Source organism: Neophocaena asiaeorientalis, unplaced genomic scaffold, assembly GCF_003031525.2.
Source record: "Neophocaena asiaeorientalis asiaeorientalis breed wild unplaced genomic scaffold, Neophocaena_asiaeorientalis_V1.1 scaffold594, whole genome shotgun sequence".
Classification (NCBI taxonomy): Eukaryota; Metazoa; Chordata; class Mammalia; order Artiodactyla; family Phocoenidae; genus Neophocaena; species Neophocaena asiaeorientalis.
In genome coordinates this window covers 2,139,525-2,146,938 of record NW_020175066.1, presented here as the reverse complement: position 1 = coordinate 2,146,938, position 7,414 = coordinate 2,139,525, and the positions used below count along the sequence as shown (strand labels likewise).

Below are 7,414 nucleotides of genomic sequence, written 5' to 3'. Positions count from 1 at the left end.
GATAAGGACAAACTGTCAAGTCATATTTGCTGCTGATCATCATATGCCATCTAAGATACTAAATCATATGGACGTTTACCTAAATCATGTGGAACTCTAGCTAGCATCTAGAGTCTCCTAATTAATGTATAAACTGGGATGATTCTTGAAGTGAATTAACCTGGATAAGGCTTTGGAGCTCCTTAAGTGCCCTACTGCACTCCTTTGCTAAATTGTACCCACGTTTCATTCATTAAACCTGAATTAAAATCCTATTTATGTCATTCACCAGCTGCATGACCTTTAGCAAGTGACTTGGCTTCTCTGCACCTAATTTTTGGAGCCATAGAGGGGGGATGACTTGAAGGGTTGTCATGAGGATAAGAAAATGTGTGTACCTCACACAATGCCAAACACAGAGTAAGTACTAAATAAATGGTAAATTGCTAATGCTAGAAAATTTACAAAAATAATGGATGGATTTGCCAATTGTCCTTCCATGCTGTAGACATAACCCTGTACTCAAAAGACATGCACAGGTATACTCTACTCTTACAAAATATTTTTATTTGACATTGACATTTACATTTTCTTACCTTATCTTAACAATAGGCCTCTGACACAGAAGCTGATTTTACCATTCAAATGTACCTTTGATTTTTTTCTGTATATTTCAGTAATTTATTGCAGTTTTAAATATTTATCTTTCTGGATACCCCCTTCTGCCCGCACCACTACATAATCCAAATAGACCTAAAAATTCACATTGAAATTACCATGGTATGTGTCACTTACCTGTCAACTTTTTAAATGAATACTAAATATTGTTTATTATAATACTTAAGAAACTAAACGTAGTAGATATTTGCTGGTATTTTTAATTATTACTTTGTTCACCTGGCATCTGAACCCCTATATGACTTTTTGTGGGAGGCACCTCTCACTCTAGAGGTCTAAAAAAGCCAGAATGTTTCTTTCCCAGCTTCCCTGGCAGCTAGAAGGGTACATAAGTTAGGTCAATCAGTTACTCCATCACAGATTTTGAAGAAGGCACTTATGACACAAAGAAGGAGGGGATGGTGGCAGAGAATCTATTTGGCAATAGCATTCAGCCTCCAGGAGTGGTGTGGGCAGAAGGGGCATCTGGAGTTCATCAGCAATGGCTATGGTGTCCCTAACAGACCGATTCCATGACATGACTGTATCTGTGGTCCTGTGTCCTGCCTGCCTCTTTCTACCTATTGTCCAAGCCTGACTTCCCAGCCATCCACAATTCAGTTAGGCACTGATTGCCTTCGGGCATTTCCTTTTCTGCTTAAACCAGCCAGAGTCAGTTTCTATAGCTTGGACACAAGAACCCTGACTGATACACTAAATCTAAATCCAGAAACAAAAACTTTTATAACAGGTATCTTGAATAACTGTGGAATTTTTCCAAAGAATAGATCAGAGTATCTAATTCCTACCCAGTGAATTGTTCGATTTAAAAACAAGCAAACAAAACCTCTATTGACCTCATGCCTATCTCCAACCCACAACCCATTTCTTTGCTTTGATTCTGTATTAATTAGGAATAGATTTGGTTAATGTAAGAGGGGAAGACATGCAAGTGTTTCTTCTCTCACACTAAAGATGTGCAAAAACAGGCAAGCCATTGAGTCATCAGAGATCAGACTCCTTCTACCATTTTTTCCACTGCATTGGATTTGGATGTTGTGCTCTAAATTACCTCATGGCTCAGGATGGCTGCTCTTGAGGTAAAGTCGTCACACCCCACATTCCAGGCAGCAGGAAAAACGCGAAAGTGGTGTTCCTCCCAGCTGAATTGCTTCCTTTTAAAAAGCTTGCCTAGGCGAGTCCGGTCTCAAAATGGAGGTAAAATCACCACCCAGTCGCCCCCAGCCCGACTCTGGCCATCGCCGCTGCCGCAGGGGGAGGAGGTCCATGATCCAGAGGAACCAGAACAGTTGAGAAAACTGTTTATTGGTGGTCTGAGCTTTGAAACTACAGATGATAGCTTAAGAGAACATTTTGAGAAATGGGGCACACTTACAGGTTGTGTGGTGACGAGAGACGCCCCCCAAACAAAATGTTCCAGGGGCTTTGGTCTTGTGACTTACTGTTGTGTTGAAGAGGTGGATGCAGCAATGTGTGCTCGGCCACACAAGGTTGATGGGCGTGTACTGGAACCAAAGAGAGCTGTTTCTAGAGAGGATTCTGTAAAGCCTGGTGCCCATCTAACAGTGAAGAAAATTTTTGTTGGTGGTATTAAAGAAGATACAGAAGAATATAATATGAGAGACTACTTTGAAAAGTATGGCAAGATTGAAACCATAGAAGTTATGGAATACAGGCAGAGTGAAAAAAAGAGAGTAACTTTTGATGATCATGATACAGTTGATAAGGTTGTTGTTCAGAAATACCACACTCTTAATGGGCATAATTGTGAAGTGAAAAAGGCCCTTTCTAAACAAGAAATGCAATCTGCTGGATCACAAAGAGGTCGTGGAGGTGGATCCGGCAGCTTTGTGGGTCATGGAGGAAACTTTGGAGGCAGTGGAGGTAACTGGCCGTGGTGGAAACTTTGGTGGAAGAGGAGGCTATGGTAGTAGAGGTGGTGGCAGCAGAGGTAGTCATGGAGGAGGTGATGGCGGATATGATGGATTTGGAGGCGACGGTGGTAGCTATGGCAGTGGTCCTGGTTACAGTAGTAGAGGAGGCTATGGTGGTGGTGGGCCAGAATATGGAAACCAAGGTGGTGGATATGGTGGCGGTGGTGGAGGATATGATGGTTACAATGAAGGAGGAAATTTTGAAGGTAACTATGGTGGTGGTGGGAGCTATAATGATTTTGGAAATTATAGTGGACAACAGCAGTCAAATTATGGATCCGTGAAGGGGGGCAGTTTTGGTGGAAGAAGCTTGGGAAGTCCCGATGGTGATGGCTATGGATCTGGTGGTGAAAGTGGTGGATAGGGTAGCAAAGGTTCTAAAAACTCCAAAGAAAAGGGCTACAGTTCTTAGCAGGAGAGAGCAAGGAGTTGTCAGGAAAGCTGCAGGTTACTTTGAGACAGTCGTCCCAAATGCATTAGAGGAACTGCAAAACTCTGCCACAGAAGGAATGATGATCCTTAGTCAGAAAAGTTACTGCAGCTTAAACAGGAAACCCTTCTTGTTCAGGACAACTGTTCATGGCCACAGTTTGCAAAAAGTGCAGCTATTGATGAATGCAATGTAGTGTCAATTATATGTACATCCCTGAGCTCTTTTATCTGTTGTAGCTTTGACTTTTTCTTTCTCTTTTCATTATATCAGGTATATTGCCCTGTAAATTGTGGTAGCAGTACCAGGAATAAAAAATTAAGGAATTTTAATCTTTTCAAAAAAAAAAAAAAAGAAGCTTGCCTAGAAATACTATGTCAAGAACCTAGTCCTAGGACCACATTTCAGTCTTCAACTACAAGGGAGGATGGAAAATGAAGCCTTTGTTCCAGGCAGCAAAGACAAGGTAAAGAGTCTTTGCTTCTAAAGTAAAAGGGGAAGATAGGTGTGAAGAGTGAAGAAGGCAAGTAGTATCTCTGCCACACCTCCACAGCAAAATTTGTACCCCCAAATAAAAGTAGTTCATATTCATGCTCCTCTCACTGTCCTCCCATCAGTATTCTCCCACCTCCACCCCCCTGAAACTCTTCTTGTCAAAGTTCCCAACTTCCAAATTGCCACAGCTCATGAAACGTTCCCAACTTGACATTCTTTTACTTCTAAACAGCATGCGACACCATTTACCACTTTCTCCTCTTGCTCTCCACCACCCACTAACTCCTCCTGGTGTCCCCACTCCCTCAGTGGCTACTTCTTCTCAATCTTCTTTGCTGGTTCCTTCTCCCCTGCCCTCTTCTTTGATGACACACTCCCTCCAAAGCAGTGTATGCAACCCCCAGCTTTAAATATCGTATCTATTCTGATGGCTCCTAAAATTATATCCTCAGGCCTGACCTTTCCTCTGAGTTCCATACTTATGCTGATCTGTGTCTACTCCACATCAACACTTTGCATCTCATATTCGGCATGTCCAGCATGACACTCCTGATTTCTAAATCAACAAACAAACAAACAACAAAAAAAATGACTGCTACTCAGATTTCCCCCACTGTGTAAATGAATAACCATCTACGCAGAGTTGCTTAAACCCAAATGCTGCTATTCCTTGATTCCGCGCCTTCTTTTGCACCCACACATTCAGTTCATAAGTAGAGGGTTGTTAGTGCCACTTCTAAACATATTCCAAGCCTGTCCACTTCCCTCCAGCTCCACAGCTGCTCCCACAGTGCAAAGTTCAGAACCAGCATCATTTCTCACCTGGACTGCAGAACTAGCCACAGAACTGACTTACCTGCTTCCAAACTCCTTCATCCCACTTTAAAATATAAGCCAACCCCAAATCCTTAAGTAGCTTCCACTTTTACTGAGAATCAAATCAAATGGCCTATAAGGCTCTTTGTGGTGTGGACTCTGCCTACATCTATGACCCCAGTTCATACTACCCTCTCCCTCTCTAGCTACACTTTAGCCACACTGGGCCTCTTCTCCTTCAACACATCAGGCTCATTTTTGTTTTAGATCACTTGCATTTGCTGTTCCCTCCATCCGTAGTATTATTCCCTTCAGGTGTCATCTGGTTGGCCCCATTAGCCATTCAGGCATTCAAGTGCCACTGCCTCGGAGACCCCTTACCAACTCATCTGATATTGTGCTCCACCCACCCACCTGGTCCTCTTTTGCTCTACGTGCTTTTTCTTTTTCTTTTCTTTTTTTAATAGTCATGATCCTATCCGAAAGTTTTGGGTATTTATGCATTTGCTTGTTAGTTGTTTTTCTCCACATTGGAATGTTAGCTCCATTACAGCATCAAGCTTGTCTATCTTATTGTCACACTATCTCAGCTGCATCTGAGATAAATATTTGTTAGCTGAACACATGCATGTTTGCACCGTAAGAAAGAGCAGGAGAGGAAGAGAGACTCTGTAATGGAGAGTCCGAACACTCCATCAGTCACAAGTGGTTTTTATGCAAGTTCCTCCAGTGTGGTGTAAGTACAAGAGAAACCAAACTGGGTCTGGTATGCCCTATGATCTGAACCAGCAAGACATTTCCAGGCATCAGGAAAGGCTGAAAGTGAGGAAAAGTGCGATTCAGTCAGAAGGCAAGCAGGGGGACGAGGACAGAGTGTATTCTGAGGGAAGGGTGATGACAAGTGGTTCAAAGCCAAGCCAAGAACAGCCTAAGTATATTGAAGTTGCCGTGTTATGTGAAGTCTGCGGTGTGGGGCAGGATTGGGGCTAGTTTCTTATAGGAACTAGAGAAGAGTCATAACCCAGAAGAATCAATCTCAGGGAAGAGAAGACATTTATACATTGGATAGGTGGTGCCATTTAGCTAATGTAGGTCATGTGACAATGACTGCAGTGAAACTGGTCATGATCCCCATGTGGCCTTCTCCACACACCCCCCAAAATATTAATGCACTGTCTCTTTCCCCAAAACAAATAAAAACATTAGCACTTGTTTACCAGTATAACCATTATTATTTAGGGTAAGTTTGATGTCAATGATCAATGTGGTCCTACAATGCTACTGGATTATAAATTTCCCTCTAAACCTTGGGGCCATGGGAACATTTCTGTATGTGGAAATACCAACTAAATAAAATGTGGATCTTTCTAGATCATTACAAGAGCAAAAGTCATAAAAATATTTTTATCCATACTCTCATTCCTCAAAGTGTTTTCAGGTACATATTTCTACAGAGAAAAAACTACACTGTACACATATATTTAATATAGATTATAAGTTAAAATCACAGATCAACTAAGCTCCTAACTAAAGAGGTATGTTTAAATATATTTCTGGTATACCAATGAGTGGACTACTAAATTTAATAATGGAAAAATGAAATGAAACCAAATGGAAAAAGTAGAACACAAATTGTGTCTACAGTAAAAGTATATGCACACACTGTGTATGTACATGTGTGGATGGATACACAGTGATGTGCTGGAGCTGACTTGTATTGTAGGTTTTTGAGAACCAACTGCTACGTTTTCAGGGATTTTGCAAGCCAGTTGTTAAACACGGTCGTTATGAAAAATTAAACAGATATCTGTATAGTGGAAATACTATGTGCTGGCCACTACTGCGTATGTCTTATTTGGTACCTCACGGATGGTTTGAAATTGGCCATGACAGCAGCATTTACACCATGGAGACTGGCAAATGCTACAAATCAGGGTTGGTTATTTTTGTCATGCTGATTGTCTAGACTTAAGAAAGTGGCAGAGAATATGTTAATAATGTTATTAAACTTGAAATGTGTCCAATCTGTTGTCCTTACATTGTAAGTGGAATTAAAAACTGAGGCAATATTTTGCCAGTATTTGAAAACTTAGCCAAAAATGTGCTCTTCTCACTGACAAATGAGGGAAGATCTTACATTATCACTCTTTTGTCTTAAGCATTAATGTAAATGAAAATATTAATCAATGTTCATGTTAGACCCACACTTTAAGTGCCAGTTGCTAAACATTTACCAGCACAATACTTTGTGTGCCTGTAAAACTAGAGTTCATGATTGTAAAGAAAGCAACAGATAAACTAAAATTATGGGTGAAATACTAATTTTATTTATTTTTAAATTTTATTGGAGTATAGTTGATTAACAATGTTGTGTTAGTTTCAGGTGTATAGCAAAGTGATTCAGTTATACATATACATGTATCTGTTCTTTTTCAGATTCTTTTCCCATATAAGTTATTACAGAATATTGAGTAGAGTTCCCTGTGCTACACAGTACGTCCCTGTTGGTTAACTATTTTATATATAGTAGTGTGTGTATGTTTATACCAAGCTCCTAATTTATCCCTCCCCACCACATTTCCCCTTTGGTAATCCTAAATTCGAAAGCTGTGAGTCTGTTTCTGTTTTGTAAATAAGTTCATTTATATCATTTTTAAAAAAATTAAATTCCACATATGAGTGATATCATATCATATGTGTCTTTCCCATTCTGACTTACTTCACTTAGTATGATAATCTCTCGGTCCATTCATGTTGCTGAAAATGGCATTATTTCATTCTCTTTTATGGCCAAGTGATATTCCATTGTATATATGTACCACATACTAATTTTAAATATTTCCATTTGTAATGATTTTAATATAGAATAATAATTACTTTAAAAGTGAAATAATATAACAAACAAACCTTCCTAGAAATTTTAACATTTTCCAGAAGTAACATTATGGCACAAACACAATGAATTATTTATCTCTTGACTTTCTTTCCTTCCACAAGTATTGAGCCCCTACCATTAGCAAGGCACTGTTTTATCCCTGATCTTATAAAGCTTATAAATCTTGTGTGGAGTCAGAAATAAAAC

The 7,414-nt window shown here is 39.9% G+C and overlaps 1 pseudogene; it reads left to right on the top strand.

The window, feature by feature from the left end:
- The first annotated feature begins 1,848 nt into the window (after positions 1 to 1,848).
- Positions 1,849 to 3,003, top strand: LOC112412369 (heterogeneous nuclear ribonucleoprotein A3 pseudogene; annotated as a pseudogene).
- The last annotated feature ends 4,411 nt before the right edge of the window (positions 3,004 to 7,414 follow it).